Source organism: Choloepus didactylus, chromosome 15, assembly GCF_015220235.1.
Source record: "Choloepus didactylus isolate mChoDid1 chromosome 15, mChoDid1.pri, whole genome shotgun sequence".
In the NCBI taxonomy this organism is placed as follows: Eukaryota; Metazoa; Chordata; class Mammalia; order Pilosa; family Megalonychidae; genus Choloepus; species Choloepus didactylus.
Window position 1 is genome coordinate 25674649 of NC_051321.1, and position 18650 is coordinate 25693298.

Below are 18650 nucleotides of genomic sequence, written 5' to 3' on the forward strand. Positions count from 1 at the left end.
AATGAAGTGTCTTCACATTCTATGCACAAATCCATCAGTTCACAAAGTTCTCATGAGCAGCTTTGTATAGAGGGTTAAACCACAGGCATTGAAGTTAGAATCCCAAGGTTGAAATCATAGCCCTGCCAATTTTCAGCTTTGTGGCACTGGGCATTGGAATCTCACTGTGTCTCAGTTTCTCCAACTGTAAAATGAGGATACTATAAGGTTACTGAAAGGAATGGAAGAGTTAATATGTGAAAAGGCATAGAACAGTGGCAGACATTAGACAAGTTTCCATAAATATTTAGCTATTTTTTTGCTATCATTAGTAATTTATTTTTATTAGATTATGAACTCCTCAAGAACAAAGACAGTGTTTATTTACTGAATTTCTCTTCAGTACCCAGAGCATGCTTAGGACATTGTTAGCACACATTAAAGTATAGTTAAATAAATTGCACTAGCAGTAGTACGAGGAGGAGGAGTAATTATACCAATTAGCATTTATTAAGCACTTATACGTGCCAAGCTCTGTTCTAAGTACTTTGTATTAACTCATATAATGAATAAATAAAGGAAGTACTATATCATGCAGGTTAATTCATGCTTATCGTAATAAACAACTCCAAAATCTCCATGGTTTGAAAATAAAAGTTTATTTCTCATTGACACATTTACCATTGATGTTGCAGGTTGGAGAGGTCTCCTAATCAGCACTACTCATAGCACTGCTCTAGGGCTTCAGGCTTTGATCTTGGGACATTGCACATCCTTAACAAGGGCTTCCAAGGTCACCCTGGAAAAGAAGAGATAAAAGAATCATAAAAGTGATTTTGTTTTGTTCCCTAAAGGCCAGGCCTAGAAATGTGTGTATTACTTCTCTGCCCACTCTATTGGCCAAAACATGTCACATGATTGTACCATATGTCATATATATATATATATCCCTCCTTTATGATCATGAATAAAATTAAATTGTTTGGTATTGTGCCAGTTTGAATATATTGTGTTTCCCAAATGCCATTATCTTTGATGTAATTGTGTGGGCAGACGTTATCAGTGTTGATTAGATTGTAATTCTTTGAGTGTTTCTTTGGAGTGTGCCCCACCCAGCTGTGGGTGATGACTCTGATTGGATAATTTCCATAAAGGTGTTGCTCCGCCCATTCGGGGTGGGTCTAAGTTGATCAGTGGAGCCATATAAATGAGCTGACATAACAGAAGGAACTCAGTGCAGCTGTGAGTGATGTTTTGAAGAGGAGCTACAGCCAAGAGGGACACTTTGAAGAAAGCACAGGAGCTGCAGATGAGAGACAGTTTGAAGAAGGCTGCTGAAAGCATACTCTTGCTCCAGAGAAGTTGAGAGAGGACAAATATCCCAAGTGCAACTAAGAGTGACATTTTTGAGGAACTGCAACCTAGAGAGGAATGTCCTGGGAGAAAGCTGTTTTGCAACCAGAACTTTGGAACAGACGCCAGCCATATGCCTTCCCAGCTAACAGAGGTTTTCTGGACACCATTGGCCATCCTCCAGTGAAGGTACCTGATTGCTGATGTGTTACCTTGGACACTTTATGGCCTTAAGACTGTAACTGTGTAACCAAATTAACCTCCTTTTATAAAAACCAATCCATTTCTGGTGTTTTGCATTCCGGCAGCATTAGCAAACTAGAACAAGTATATAGGGAATTTTTAAAAAATCTATTGATGGAGGCAAGATAGCATTTGAAGTGAATGAAAAATAAAGACTAGCCATTGAAGAAAGTTACACTAATGAAGGACATGAGTGTGGCCCTGCAGGTTGAGAAAGAGTTGGATTGATAAAGTTAAGAGGGGAAGGTATTCAGGTGAGGTGGCTGGCATAGGCAAAAGTGTGGATGCAAGTCTGAGCAGGAATCTTTCTTATTAGAGAGATGAGGGCTGTGGGAAACCAGACTCAGCACAAATAAACCCAGTAACAAAAATAGCACATGGTTATCGCAGCCATTCCTCTTTCTAGAGAGCCCTTTTGACAGAAATAAAGCACATTGTCCATTGGAGGTTGCGATTGACCCTACTACCACTGTTTGTGAGATAATCAGTCTTTATAAATTAATGTAGTCCTCTTTCAAATTATTGAATTCCATACCAGACAGTTTACTGACTGGTCTTGGATGATGCTATTAGCAACATTTTCTGACAATTTCACCCTGTTGTCTCATATTCTGAATCCTGTTTGTTTTCACACATTTTAGTCTCGCCATCTCACCTAGGCTATACTGTCTTTGAAAATGCAGATTTGAATCATCCCACAGTCTTAAGCACAGTGCATCTGGCACAATACTTGTTTCAAAAATCTTTATTTCTTCATTCAGTGGGGTTTGTTGCATGTATTTGGCACTGTAGTTCTTTCCTACTCACTGTAGATAGGGACTTTCCTCTTAGACAGGGCTGTGGGAGTAACAACACAGTCTTTGAATCATATCAATGTCTTTTTACATAATTTTCATCTTTACTGCTGGCCAGTGAAAGAGCAAAGGTTATGTTGTGACATTTCAAGTCATGGAATTGCCCTGACCACTGTTATCCATTTTGTGAGGTGTGGGGCAGAGCTGAACTTTAGTAAATGACTGAACTTCTCACCTGGCCCTGTTCATACAATTACCAGTAATCCACATTCTTGTTAAACATGTTGTCCTTAGATACATTTTTCTTTCACTCTTCGGCCACATTTGCAGGTTATGCACCATGTTGGTTTCTGTGGGTGTCCATGTTTGGCTTAAAATTCTAGGGCCTTCTCTCTTCAGAGATCTAAAGCATATGGGGAAACAAAGCTGCTCCATGGGACTGCATCTGCCAAATAGAGAGAATAAATAGGCAAAGAAATAGCAGTAGCATAACATGTAAAAACTATTCAGATCCAATTGGGGTGCCTCCAAGAATCATCTTTTAAAAATGAATTTCTAATCTATGCTAAGGTTGCATCTTAAATAGTTATGAAGATAAATGGATTTCTGTGTACAAGGAAAGAATGTACACAGACTAAGTTTAGTTCTTAATATGAAATATGTTCTCTGGGGGTTCAAAGTTGTTGGTTGACAGCCTTTAATCCTCAAATAATTGCATTCTTAGGCTTCTGGATAGTAAGAAAAAAATAGTCTGTATTTCCTCTCTGAGTGAAGGCCTCTGCATTGAGTTTGGGGGCATGGTGTTAGAAAACTTGTGGTGCAGACCTGAGGTATGTTTTGCCTTCACTAATGCAAGACAAGAACACAGTTGCAAGAAAGGTGTAACAAAATGACCAAACAGGGCATCTTTGCTGTTACAACAAAGAATTGACTACCAGCCTAAGTAGGAGCGATTAGTAAGAAGCCTGTAAAGGCAGGGAATCTTGTGGGAGCCAGGAAACCTTATTGTACTAATTTTCTTCATTTCATCTGTGGACTGGGTGGGAGAACTAGGGTAATGGAGAAGTCAAGCAGTGGACAAGGAGAAATGGCCTGAAAAGGGTCAGGTTAGAATAAAAGCTTTTCAGGAATAAAGGAATCCAGGCATGGGTGCTGAAGCTGGGCACTCTGTCTATCTACACATGCACTCACACACACATGTACACTTACACACATGCATACACACACTGTGTATGTTTATATGAGTTTGTGTATATGTGTGTGTACATTTATCTACATATCTGTCATCTATTGTCTATCGTTTCTTACACAGGTGTGTCTTCCTTTAGTTGATGACCATTTCCCTGTCTACCCGTTTGTGAATAGAATAGCAAGAATAGTTTTGTTTCATTCACTCAGTACAGGCAGAATGTGTTTTAGCCACCTGCTCAGGAAGAAGCACAATAAGGCTACTTTCCTGAGACAGCAAGTCCTCTACTGTTGTAAATCAATCATAGTAACTCAGAAGTCAAAGCTGAGGATCCATGAAGAGACTAATGGGGGGTGGGATATGCAGTTGACTGATGCTGAATTTGATGGTGATCAGGATGATAATGATAATAAGAGTCAAGTTTTCTAACACTGAAATTTTACTTTCTGTGTCTCAGGCTCTGTTTTAAGTCAATGATCTCCCTGAATTTATTTAGGCTTCACAAAAACATTAGAAATAAAACTATCATTATTAACTCTTTTTCCAAAAAAGGAAACTGAGGACCAGAAAGGTTATCTTGCCCCAGTTTCCAGAGCTAGTAAGCACAAAGAGAGAGATAATATGATAAATTTAAAAACTAGTTCTAAATATGCAACATCTGAGACTCCTAAGAAGAGAAAATCATCACCAAGCCTTGGGAATTTCTGGGGCATCTTCCATCAAAATTGCATACTCCATTCTAGTGAATCTTTTTGAGAAAATAGACCATTTCAAGCCCAAGTCTAGCAGAAGAATAGAATTCTTAGGAATACTAGTGCCTAAGGCTATGATGCTTCCACCTTTCTCTCAGTAGTCTTTACCATCCATTTAAAGTTGAAACATTTCAAATGTTATATAATTCTTAGTACTTTTGAAATTAAGGGTCTTGGGAGTTGTGGGATTCTGTTTTGATAAATGTGCCATCTAAATCCCAGTTTTGGGGGATGAATAGTTTAGAAACTCTGCCCAACTACCTTGTTCCATTTTTTCACTTACTCATTTGAGGACATGGTAGTAAAGAATGCATTTATGCATTCAGAGATGTCATGGACTTGATAGCTCATATATGATCTTCTGTTACTCCAAAATCACAGGAGACAGACCACCAAGAAGCAGCACTCCTCAGGTGACTGATTTTTCCAGAGTTTGGTTCCAAATAATATGTAAATTACTGTTTTCAACATACTTCTTCTGTGCTATTTTCTTACTCCCATAGACTGGCATACTAAAGATTAGGCCTTATCTCACAACTATAAATGTAACACCTTGACATTAATGTGGAATACACATCAGTATGAGATCTGGCAAGAATGGTGCCCTCCAATAAATCCTATGGAAAGAGTTGATTTTCTTTCAATGTACCAGCATTGGCAATTAGGTTTGATTGACAAATGAGTTGTTCTCACTGGAACAGAAGCAGCATATCTCAACTATTCATATATCAATAAATAGTTAACAATGGATATTGCCTATTTCATTAAATAATCATAACAAATATTCTTTCTCATTAGGGCTACAGTATTTTGTGCACCACAGCCGAGTAAATCACTGCACTTGATAGTTTTCTTTTCCTCTAAAAAGCAGAGACTGTAAATAATGTAAGTTGTTGTTAGCTGTCACAAAACTCATAACATTAGTAGAAGGAATATTTATAGAACCTACAGTCAACCTAATATGATAGAAATAGAATGAGATGAAGGCCCAGATAGAAGCATTAGAGGAAGGAATAGAAAGTACCAAGCTAGAGGAAATATAAAAATGTACAACCTGATTTTGTATAAGCATTATTCCAATTGATCAACTAATGTTTTGTGGCCTAGAAGTTCACTTAAACTGGGTTAGATGTTTTTGTGGGAAAATATGTCCTGAGGCCTAGTATTATCTAGTATAGTTCAGTTGCTAAACTGATGGATAAAAGTTTTTTATTCCCAGAATAAGAATAAAATATTTTTGTTCATTATAAATAGTCTGTGATGTTGTATGCAGGAGTGACTTCTATTTAGTCCTCCCTAAGAGAGTCTGGGAAACACGTCAACTTAAAGAAGACTGAAGTGTAGAATCAAAAGGATAGCCTTGCATTCACTGGATATCTAGTTTTCTATCATATCACATATCACATATCTTGCATCTTCAAATGTGCCTTAATTCAAGATGGTTTCTGGACCTATAGAAATCATGCCTGTGCTCTAAACAGCATGAAGTAACAGGGCAAAAGGAGCTGGCTCAATTGCTCATGCCTCTTTTAAGAAGCTTTTCTCAAAGTTCCATAAAATGACTTCTATTTACATTTCATTGGTCAAAACACCTAACTTGAAGTTTGAGAACTGTAGTCATTAAGTGGGCATATTACCATCCTTAAGATTAGTATTAAAGTTCCTCTTCCAGCAATAGCTTGATTATTGTGTTTTGACCAATTTGACTTCTAATCACAACTAAAAATAATTCTGAAGAAAGAAGGGGGGAGTGGAGGGAGAGAGGCATGGACACACAATATTTGAAGGCACTGGAGAACAGCTAAGGCAATGTTAGATTATGGCACCAAGAGCTATAAGAGGAGGAAATACAATGATGTTAGCCAAGAATTTGGGGCTGCTGAGTGCCAGTTACTAAGTCAGTGGCTGAGAAGTTAAAAGCTGAATAAAACTCCTGACATATTTTTGGAGATGGTGGGATACCACAATGACAATGAAAGTCACTGACAAACCCTTCAGGTTTTTGGTTGTGAACATAGTAAACATACATTTGAGGAGATGTGTAAAGAGGAAAGAGACCAGTCCTTACAGCAAATAAAGCCCAGCTTTAAATGATCTCAGTCACTAGTTGGACTAAGGTGATCTGGGATTACTATTGTTGCTAACCTAGATGTTTGGCAGAAGCACAAATAAATTCTGTCTCAAAAAAAGAGTTCTAGTCAGTGCTTTATATTATCTCTATATAGTGTCTGTATCCATAAAAAATAACCAGACATAGGAGAAGTTAAGACATGAATGACAGTAAGAGAAAAAATAACAGATAAAAGAGGAACACCCACAGGGACTCCAAATAATGGAATTATTCATATTTATAATATTAACAAGAAACCCAGTCTTAATGTGTTTTGGAGATTAAACAAAACTTTGCAAATTTCAGCAAATAACTAAAAACTATTATTAAGAATAAATGGAAAGCATAAAGATGAAATATACAGTTATTGAAATTGAGATCAACTATAGTAGACAGAGACTAAGAGGGAATTAGTGAACTGGAAGTTAGACAAGAAGAAAATATCCAGTTGAAACATGAGACACAAAAAGGTGGAAATTGCAAGGTAAGACTATAAGAGGCATATGAAATATGGTACAAAGGTTTAGCATGCATGAAATTCAAATCCAAAAGAGAGAGGGGAAAGAGAAAAGGACAAAGATAAGGCAGTGAATTTTTCCAAAGCTGGCAAAAATCTTAAAATCACACATTCAGTAAGAACAATACACTTTTCCTTGGCAGGAAAAATGCCAAGAAAAAAACCATAAAAACATCATCATAAAATCTAGAAAAGCCAGCAAAGAGAGAAAATCTTACAAATAGGCATATAAAGAGCAGGTAGAGAGCCAATAGTAACTTCAAACATGCCAGAATGAGCATTATAGCTGACTTCAAACAGAAACAATGGAGAAGAGAAATAGAATACTGTCTTTAATAACTTAAGTGCATAAAAAAATGCCAACCAAAAATAGTAGAGTCAGAAAAAAGGAAAAATCATCTTCTTCATAAAAAATGAGGCAAAGATATTTTTAGACAAATGCAGAGAAATAATCATCAGTAAACATTCACTAAACAAAAGCAAGACAACTGCAATGACAAGACAAAAATAAAATCACCAGATAGGAATTCTTCCAGCAGAATGAAAAAGAGCTTAGATGAAAGGTGGAAATATATTAAGGAATGAATGACAATGAAAGAGGAATTATATGAGGAAATATAAATAGAAGTTGATGATAGAAACAAGAACAAGAATGAATTGTGAGGCTTAAAATATATACAGAATTAAATTATGTAAACAGCAGTAGCATTAAAGTCAAAAAAGGGATAAATAATATTAAAGTGTACTAAAGACTTCGAATTGTCTAGAAGGCAGTGAAGTATTAATTTGTTGGATGCATTATATAATCTCTAGTATACCACTAACACAATAAAAATAATGTATAATAAGTTAATATAGGACAAAAAAGAATAATAAAAAATATACTTAATGGAAAAGAAGTCAAGGCAGTAGAGCAAAAGGAATATGGATAAACTAGCAAGTAAGTAAGTCTGGGAAATAATCATTTAAGTATTTGTCCCAAGCATGTGAAAAAAAAATGATATAAAACTAATATTCCCAGAAGAACATTATAATAATAGTATAATGTAACAATGATAAAAGTAAAAATTGATAAGTAAAATAAATCCAGCATGTAATGGGGAGAATCAATAAATCCCAAAGATAGCTTCTTAAGAAGAATATTGATGAATCTATGGTATAGCTAATAGAGATTAGGAGAAGGGCCTCAAGCTACCCTGGTGGTGGGAAGTAAAGCTGGGATTAGCTCTAAAGGGTCCTTTTTTGGAGCTTTTCTTTCCAGATAGAGTTGATTGCTTGCATCCATAGAGTGCTGTCTTTTGCTTGCTGTTGATGTGCTGGTTCAAGAATGTTGGCTTAGGCTGTCACTTTTTAAGATTGAGAAAAAAGTTGCAAAAGCATCCAACGTAAATATCGTCTGAGTGAAAATTATGCTTCTTTTGAATTTCCTATATTTGAATAAGTCTGCAAAGTGGTAGAATCTTTGCTTCTGGTGCAGGTGCTTGGGACCTTTTAGTTAAAAGGAAAAAGAAAATATGGTATATTGGAAATGTACAGGACTAAATATTCTTGATACAGAACCAGAGTAAAAATGGGCAGAAAGATAGGAGATGCTATTGGAAGGATAGCTACCAAGAATCCTGCCCATCACATTTCCAGTTTAACCTAATGAACTATAGCCATATCTAGAGATCCAAGATTATACTTTTTTGCTCTCAAAACTTTCATAAGCTCTGGTCAAAGAAGTCTTGGCTAGATCATGGGGAATATGCAGTACATAGGATGAGATTTGGGTTCTTTCTAAATGTCAAGGGAAGTCATTGGACTTGAAAGCCAAAGAGTGGTGGGAGTTCATTTAAAAGCTCCCTTGGCTGTGTGGAAAATGGATTCAGAGAACATGAGTGGAAGCAGAGAGACCAGTCTGGAGGCTGTAGCAGAGTTCTCACTGACAGCACCCAGTCAGCTGCTGGGAGAAAAGTTTGAATAGACCTACTGGGCCTAAGGGCCTCTGATCCCACAGCTATGTCAGACTTGGGGTTACTCCCCCAGGCTGCATTAACTGACAACCTCTTCTCCTAATTAGCTTGGGGCAATTACTTTTCCCTTGAAGATGACTTTTGGGAGAACACTTCTATTCTTTTTTCTTAAGCAGAGAAGAAGCTGCAAATCAAAATTTCTTGTGTCTATGGCCAAAAGTAATATGAAAGAAAAAAATCTTTCAGCCATAGAAATAATAACCTAAAATCAAAGGCATGAAAATGCTGGCTGGCTCTTAAAAATATGTTTTAGGTCATGTAAATCATATTAAAAGTTGCAATTAGAGATGGGATTTTTCCCTGGGAAGGCTACATGCAATTTTCAGCTACAGAAATTTATTTTCTGTCTTCAGCTCTAGGCAACCGACACCGCCAACTGTAATCTGTTCTCCTATATTACATGTAAGAACCGTTGCCCAGGTCAATGTCTTAGTGAAATTAAGTAAGGGAGTTCTCTCCTGTGCCTGATATGTGTCTTCTGTTAGGAATATCAGTCTGAAATAGTTTAATAGCAGATATTACAGAGCTAATTCTGTACCTCCTTTCTGGTTGCTAGAAAATTGGTGACTGTCATCCAAAGAAAATTATTTTCTAACAATTTTTTTCCTCAACGGTGTTGTAGACTTTTAAGATTATTTTAAGAAGCATCTTTGCTGCTACATTCATCACGGGATGTGAAAGGACTAAGTTTTAAAGTTACATTTTTTTCTGAAGTTCTTGGTCATTCTTTATTGTAAGCCTTGGGGTTATATTTTTTTACGTGAAATATTTTCTAAAGCAACTTTGAACAACTTTTTAAGAAGCCATTTGATGTTTGGGTGGAGAAAGACCTTGTTTTACAGGCCTCTATTGTGTCCATCTCCAAAGTGGTAATGAGGAACCTGACTCCAGTTCTTGTTGTTTGACTGCTTTTAATCCTCACCACCTCCATTTCCCCTTGTGTTCCACATCTGGATAAGCCTATAAGAAAACTTGGGTGTCCCTCCTTCAGTGCCGGCAGGAGATCCAAACCACACAAACCCTGTATGGGAGCTCTCACCCCCAGCCCCATCTCCCAACCACAATAAAAACCCAGCCAGTCTCCTTTCCTTGCTCTCTCAAGCCATTTCAGATATGCTTGAGAGGCTGTCCTGCATTCCCCAGAAACCTTGATTATGTGAGTACTAAATCTTTTTGTACCTACTTGGTGTGTGGGTGACATCATCAGCCTCAACATCTAAATCAAACCTTGGGTTTGGTTTTGGGTCCATCTGCTTCTGCAAGTGACCATAACAGAGACCCAGTACAGTGATTTGTGAGCCTGCTTTCATTCAATCATTAATAAATAGTGAACAGCATCTATTGCCAGGCCTTATATCAGGACCCAGGCATAAAATAGGCAACAAAGTTTGTGAGATTCTTGCTCACATGGGTCTTCAGTCTAATGTGAGCAAAGGGCCATTCTTCCAACCTTCCCTCACTATGCTGAGCTCCTGAGAAGACAAGAAATTGTGGGCTCTACATTTAACACTCTATTTCCTCCATGGCTTTAGACTTACACATGTAATTTCCTGTGGGCCTGGAGTCAAGGTTGCCTCTGCAAGACATTGGAATCTAAATGGTTTTTAATGCTTTTTAAATGGTTGCTTATGAGTACCTGCTCTGTGTCAGGCACTGTTGTCTTTGTGTTCATGTGTGTGTTCACATGTGCACGTGTGTTTCCCTGAGCTCTTTGTATCATTACAATGTCTCCTTAAAGCAGATTAATATTACAAATTTACAAAGGAGGGAACAGAAGCTGAGAAAATAACTTGCCCCAGGCCAAATGATAGATTCACCATTGAAGTTCAGGACCGTCTGCTTCCACAGCCTGTACCCTCTCCACTCCACCACGTCACCTGTCCACCTGCTGCCTCTTCCAGCCCCTTCCACTTATCCTTGTGAAATAGGGCAGCTTTCACAAGTTCCTCATCCTCAGAACAAAATTATATTGTTACTGCCTCAACGAACTCCCTACTGTTACCTCTTTCCTTATGAAAATGAAAGAAAAATCGAATGGGAAATTAAGTTAAGGCTGGATGCTGAAGTTAGAGTGTATATGTGGGTGTCTATGTGATATAATGCTTCAAGCTCCAGTAGGATTAAAATACACAAGCCTCAAAATTGAGAATCAAACATAGTAACATTAAAGAAAAAAAATAGAAGAAAGAAAGAAAGAAAGAAGGGGAAAGAGGAAGGAAAGAACGAAAATGTCACTTGGTAAGATCTTGGAGGGAAGGAAGGAAAGATTTTTACAAAAGTACAAAAATGAGGAGATAAGTGGGCAGAATGAATAAGATCGAATGTCATGAGAGGCAGCTCAGTCACTTCACAGTAGCTAGTGGTCATGAAAGTCCCTCATTAACACTTAACTCATGTCCTATCTTTTGGGTCATACAGAGAGCCAAGGTTCTTTCCTCAGACCAAACACAACTGCCAAGAGATGATCAGACCCTATGTATCTGACGTATATGAGAAAACTCATTCCTGGATCTAACATTGGAAGTTATAATGGTGCCTCCTCATGTGTGTTAAGCAGAGGGAACTTGTGGGGCTGTGCACCTGCCTACTCTGATTCTCTACTGGACACACACCCACCCACTCCTTCACTTGGGCAGCCTTTGGCAGAACCTGGTGGCCAAGCTTTGTGAGGCCCTGAGATACCTCTTGGATTGGCCTGGTCCACTAGACAGCATGGAAGCCAGTGATCAAAAGTTGAAAGGCTTTTCAGGTAGGGTGTGTAGTGGGGAAGTTTACAAGCTCTGGGCCCATCAGAAATCTGTTTTCATACCTGATGGTCTCCCTGTCAGGTCAAGCCTCATCTATTTTCACTTAGACCCTGCTATATCTACCGACAATACTCCAATTAAAGTATTTCTGGTGCCTTCATCCTTGTGTTCCAGAAAATTAATTACACCACCTTATTACACACACAAGAATGTGTGTGATAAAAACAAACAAACAAAAAAACATTGGTCAAATCTTAAGGCACTTACAAGCTTCTCCCTGAGCCTTTGGCTCCTCACCTTTAAAATTTCATTAATAATAGCTATCTCCCAGGATCGTTTTGAAGACTATACAGGTCAATGTGGCTAAGGCACTTAGAAGAGTGCCTGATACATGTAAGTTATCTGATAAATAGAAGCTAATAGTCTTTCATTTATTCAGAATGGGCACCTAAGTTAGATCCTTTTAGGAGAATGATGATGTTAACAAAGTCCTCTCCAACTATGGGACAGGATTTGGCCACTTTCACTATGACCAGGACAGTATTCCAGGTTGGCAGACTGCTGCTCTGAGCCAGAAAGTCATCCTCTCCTAGGCCACCAGGCCCTGCCAAATGAGCCTTGGTGGAGAGAGGTCCTTTTTCTTGTTCCGTCCTCTGTAACTAACACTTATTGTCACTGCCCTATATCACATTTCGGTATTACTCCTCTCTCCCTCTACACCCCTAAATAAAACTTGTATCTCTGTTTAGTACTTGTCCCAGTTTTGATTATAATTAGTTGTTAGTTGGTCTGTCTTCCTTGCTCTGCAGTAAGCAGTCCTTTCTCCTCTCTCCATGCTCCTTCTCAGTTGGAGAATGAGCCCTAAACAATAAATATTTATTGAACTTAAAATGAAGGAACAATGGCTAAGACTTTTGCCTCAGGCTATGATGGAGTACCTTGTATCAAAGTGACTCACATTAAAAGAAATACAAAAGGAAGTCATTTAACCAGGAGGAAAATAATCTTAGATGAAAGATAAAGCATGGTAATGAAGGAAATTTTAAAGTCAAAAGAAATGAAAAAGAAAAAGTTATAATGTGAGTAGATCTAAATGAATACTTTTAAAACAATAGTCATATTGTTTTGTGGGTTTTCATATATGCCTATTGGTTTTAATATATAATATATGTTGGAAGTGAGGGATAAAAGATCCTTTCACTGCTGTGGGAGTGGTAAAAATATTAATTTGAGATATACTCACATAAAACAAAGATTAATATTACACAAGTGAGTTAAGGAAATGTATATCATGTAAACTAAAAGAAGGAGAAATGAAATAATTTTTTAAATGCTTAATTAATTCAAAAGAAGGCAAAACTAAGGACAAACCATGGATGAAAACACGTGTAGAACAAGGAATAAGATGGTAGATTCGAGTCCAAATATGTCAGTGATTAAATTAAAGTTGACTAAATTCTCTAAATAAAATAAGAATTGATAGAGTGGATTAAAAAGAGGAAACAAAATTAGCTATACCCTGCTTAAAATAAATATGTTTAAATATTATATAATGACATAAAAGAGATGAAAATAAAAGGTGGGAGGAAAAAAACTAAAAGGAAAGGTAGTGCTGCTGTGCTAATATCAAACAAAAGAAGTGTTTATAGCCAAACATTCCTAGAGAGAGAACTTTTCAAGATGATGAAAGGGTCAACCCAACAAGAATATACATCAATCCTAAATTTGTATGCCCTTATTAATATGTTAATATGTCCTGAAATAATATAAAAAATGAATGATAGTGATTTGCTCAGATACAGTATCTGATTTAATCTTCTCCTGACACTTTTCAGAACTTGCTCGGAAAAGTCCTTCTTTTCATCAGGTACGTACAAAAATCCTAACCCTGAATGTTCACATTCACATTCAAGAGGGTTTCTATGACATTACTAAGAGGAGTAACATATACAAATTTAAATATTACAAACACAATTATATTTGGAAGCATGTAAGTCATAGGTATATAATGTGACCGATTAAGGTACACAGTTTGCCAAACCTCAAACATCCTATCTAAAAATGCAGGCCCCTGCAATCCCGTGATTTATAGGAGTTCCCTTTGGAATGAGGACATTAAATTAAGGTAATCCAATAATTTTAGACTTTACCTTAATATTGTTTTGTTTTTTAATTGTTGAAGAGATAACACATACACATGGACCAAAATTCAAAAATACAGAAATGAATATAGTGAATAGTGGGTTTCCCCGTCTAACTTGTTTGCAGAAAAACTAGCTCCTTTCCTTGAAAGCAGCCACTAATACCTTTTGTATTTATTTTCCAGAGATATTCTGACATTCCGTGCATTCAATAATAGCATTTAATAATAATATATATATTTTAGCATTTAGTAATTATATATATATATATATTTGTTTTTGTCTTTAGTAACATTGCTTTATAGCTGAATTTTCCATTTAAAATACCACTGGGAGATATATAGACTGGCTCATTCTCTTTCACAGCTTAAAACATTCCATTACATGAAGAAATCATGATTTATTTTACTAGTCTCCTTTATAGGGACATTAATTTGTTTCCTATCTTTTGTGATTACAATTATGCTATGAATGTCCAAGCACACATCCCATTTTGCGTGCATGAAAATAGTTCTGTAGTATAAATACCTGTATTTGAAATTGCTGGATAAAAGAATCTAGTCAAAGTAAAATTGCACCAACATTAAACAGACAAGGATGACTTTATAGCTTACTGTAGCAGGAGAGAGAACTCAACTCCAAGGAAGGAAGGAGGGTAGGTGATAGTAAAGGTAAGGGGGGAGTACCAGAAAGCCGTCTGGCAAAGGAGGAGAGGAAGGCATTGGGGACAAGGTTTATAACTTGGAATAGCTAGTGTCTAAAGTTATCTCTTATTTTCTCCCTGCCCTCAGTTGCTTGTCTCTGCAATCCCACAGTTGCTTGTCTCTGTAATCTCACAGCTGCAAGATTAGTTTCAAGGTAGTCAGAGTGGAAGAGGGAGCCAGTATGGCGTGAGGAGCAAGGCTGGCAACTTGGTCAAGACAGAGAAAAATAATTTTGGTCTTTTATGCACTTTTAAATTTTTTCTCTATAGAAGCAGTACTGGATCTATATTCACAGGGACCTCCCTTTTATTAAAGCACTCAACATAATGTTCTGGGAGAATCTGACCAGAGTGGGAGAGAGGCAAAAAGAGGGGAACCCCAACTGCCTGAGCTTGGTGACTGACTACAGTCCTTAGCCAACCTGATTTAGAAAGGGTTCTCAATTTAAAAATTCCACCAGGTCCTTAAGGTAGATTGAATTACACACCCAATTTAGACATGTTTTTAATCTAATCGCATTCCTGTGGGTGTGAACCCATTGTAAATAGGATCTCTTGAAGATGCTATTTTTAGTTAAGGTGTGTCCCATCTGAATGAGGGTGGGTATTAATTCAGATTACTCGAGTCCTTTATAAGCAGATGGAAATCAGACATAGAGAGAGCCACCCGGAGCAGCCAGAAACCGGAAGTCGTCAGAACTGGAAGAGGACAGAGTGGACAACGCCATGTAACACGATGCCGGGATTCAAGACAAGGAACTCCGAGGATCTTTGGCAGCACCAGAGAAAAGCATTGTCTTGCTGATGCCTCAACTTTTGACTTCTCCTAGTCAAAACTATGAGTTAATAAATCCCCATTCTTTAATGATTCCCACTGGATATGAACTTCAATGGAACAAACATCAACAAAAAAGCAACTTAAGGAATCAGAAAAAAAGATATAAAAAGACTCTATTGAAAGCTCATAGTAGACTGCACTGCAGAGAAAAGTGGGTACGTGATGGAAGAGGGGCTGAGGGAGAGGGCTAAGGACAGTATTAACCTCTAAAATACAGATTGTTTGACCTAGATCACCTAATGTTAGATCTCTTCTGTCAATTCACAGGTTATTTCCTTGCAGAGCTTCAGAAATGACAATAACACAAACCATCTGGGTATATAGGGTATATGTTAAATTTCCTCCATGATTAAAAAAATTGTTTTAAAATCTCTCTCCCTCTTTTTCTACTATTTCTGTCTCTCTTCTAAAAACAATATTAAAGTTCTCCCAGGAAAATACTTGTATTTACTGTCATCTTCACTAAAGTCACCCAGTTCTCCTTTTAACTGTATGTTTCTTAGAAGGCTGAGAAGCCTGCCCACAAGAACTAACACATACACACCCAAAGCTGCCTGTGTAAAAGATTTTAAAATATCAAAGTTCTAAAGCATATTCCCAGATGGCAGAAAGCTGCATATTCTATCTCAATTTTGCACCCCTTCATGGGAGGCAGTGCTCCTGGTGTATTTATTAATTTGGTCCAGAATCTGTTACATAGCTTGGCTTTCAGACCTCAGGGACTGGCTGGTGTCTGAGTAAATCACTGGTGAGTCTTCACTGGGAATTGAGAGATAGTCATCACCATGCACAGACTGACCAGAAGAAGACAGGTACAGGATGGGACAGAGACTACACTGGCTTATTGAACAGAAGGAAAAAGTAGCATTTCATCAGGAAAGAACTCTATACATAGTTTATTTTACTTTCTTGTTTCTTTTCTAGTCATTAATCAAACATTTGTGGAAGAGAGGAAAGAAAAGGAGATAATCACCTCTGCTTAAAGATTAGCCATGACAAACCATTCTACTAATTCTCTTTTGGTCTTTCTTCTGTTTTTACAACACAGTTTTTTTTTTTTGGTATATATTTATCCAGTTTCTGCTAATTGCCTGGCATTGTTCTAGATAGGGTTGTGACAAAATTATAGGATCAATTTTGGAATCTGATGGTTTTCATTTAACTTTATAATATAAACATTTTGTTTTTATTAAAACTTATTTTTGTGATCATTAATTTTAAGTTATTTTGTTATTAAAATTGTAACTGTTATTATATACCAACAGTATGGTAATAACTGCTATTATAATACTAAATAGTACCTGTTATTATGTCTAATATGTAGCATAATGGTTAAGATAATGATCTTTAGGACCAGAAATAGCTCAAATCCTGATCATCTCCCTATTAGCAGTGTAAGTGAGGGCAAGATAATTAGCTAATCTCTGCCTCAACTTCCTCTTGTATAAATTGGAGCTAATTACAACATGGGTCACATTGTGTGCTTGTGAGTATAAATGAGTTTATCCCTGCAAAGTGCTTCTTCTATACCCCAGGCTGAATCTGATTCCTTGCTTCCCTATTGGTTGCATCCAAGGTGCCGATTAGTGCTAAGGAAAAAGCATCTTACCGGGACGACTGGGAACAATACATATCCATGGCCATCAGTGGCAAATGGACTCAAGTGCTGGCCACTATTGGTAAGTCCCTCATTGAAATTTCCTCAAGTGTCCGACACCAAATTTCAGACTCACCTGCACTTGCATCCATCCCAATCCTACATGTCTTCTACTACAATGCAGGAGCTGTCCACCTCTTGAAATGCAAAAGATTCTCAACCTCCTTTGTTTGGTTAAGAACCTGAAGCAGTTGAGTGTCTCCTCTCTGTCCCATATCTTTTATCTTCTGTCTTCTGCTCCACACGTTGCATCAGCATCCAAGTATGCCAAAATCTTTTCAAGTTTTAAAATTCTACACAGCAAGGCCAAAACTAAAACCAGAACAACTTGTTTCAAGCCCTTATTAGCCTCCAACTACTTCCCTCTCATTTCTTATTCCCAAGTGAACCTCTTAAATGAAGTGTCAGCACTCTTATTTCTCATCTACCAATCTCTACTCAATCCATTTAATATTTTGTTTACACTTCTCACTCAAGTAAAACTGCTCTCACTAAGGAACACAATGGCCTTCCTTTTTATAAACCCAAGGGACACTTCTAAGTCCTCATATTAATTGACCTTTCCAGAGCATTTGATACATTTCAACATATCCTCCTTTTACAAACTCTTTTGCCTTGGATTCTGTAATATCACAAACTTCTGGTTTTCCTCCTGATTTTCTAACTGCTCTGTCTCAGTCATTTCAAACTGGTTTTTTCTACCTGACTTTTTATTCCCACTTTTATTTGCTTATTTTATTTATTGATTTATAAATTATGTACAGTAAAATTTTATAAATTATGTACAAATATTCTGTATACAGCTTTATGAAATTTTATGTAATGATTACATGACTTGAAATTACCACCTAGATAAGCATAGTCTCCCCTAAAGTAATCACTATTATAAGCTTTATCACTATAGATTAGTTTTCGTATTTTAAGCTCCATATAAATAGAATCACACTGTAGTAAATTTTAGGTCATGTTTCTTTTGCTCAAGATTGTCTGTGAGATTCATCCTTGTTACTGCATGCAGCCGTAGTTCGTTTTTTTGTTTTGTTTTGTTTTTTGCATAGCTATATGGTATTCCAATGTATGACTATGCAACAATGTCAGTTCCCCTGTTTATAGACATTCCTATTGCTTCCAATGTTTTCCTATTGCAGCTAATGACACAAGGGATAGTCTAGAATACGTATTTTTGAGGAATAAGTGCTCATTCTCTTGGGTTCTTGTACACGTCCTTTATTAAACATAAACAGTGCTTTCTCTTGGATAGATACATGGGAAGATCACTGGGTAATAGAATGTATACACACACACACACACACACACACACACACACACACACACTTTAATTGGTGTGTTCAAACATTTTTCAGAAGTGAGTATTCTAATGAATACTGCAGCCACTAATGTCTTAGAATTCTTGGTGCTCTACAGGATCACCGAAACCAACTTTTCTCAACCATTTAAATTTTAGCCATTCTATTTGGGTGTGCAGTAGCATCTATTTGTGATTTTAGTTTGAATGACCCTTATTTTTAAGATATTGAGAACCTGTTTACATGCTTATTCACCATAGGATATCCTCTTCTACTATGAAATACTTGTTTAAGCCTTTGCCCAC

General features: G+C 37.1%; 1 long non-coding RNA gene across 1 annotated transcript; it reads right to left on the reverse strand.

The window, feature by feature from the left end:
* Positions 1-649: 649 nt before the first annotated feature.
* LOC119510160 lies at positions 650-17285 on the reverse strand. Its single transcript, XR_005211837.1, has 3 exons — positions 17115-17285; positions 2605-2814; positions 650-778 (listed from the first exon to the last, which is right to left on the reverse strand). It is a non-coding gene; the product is annotated as an uncharacterized LOC119510160 (long non-coding RNA).
* Positions 17286-18650: the final 1365 nt, after the last annotated feature.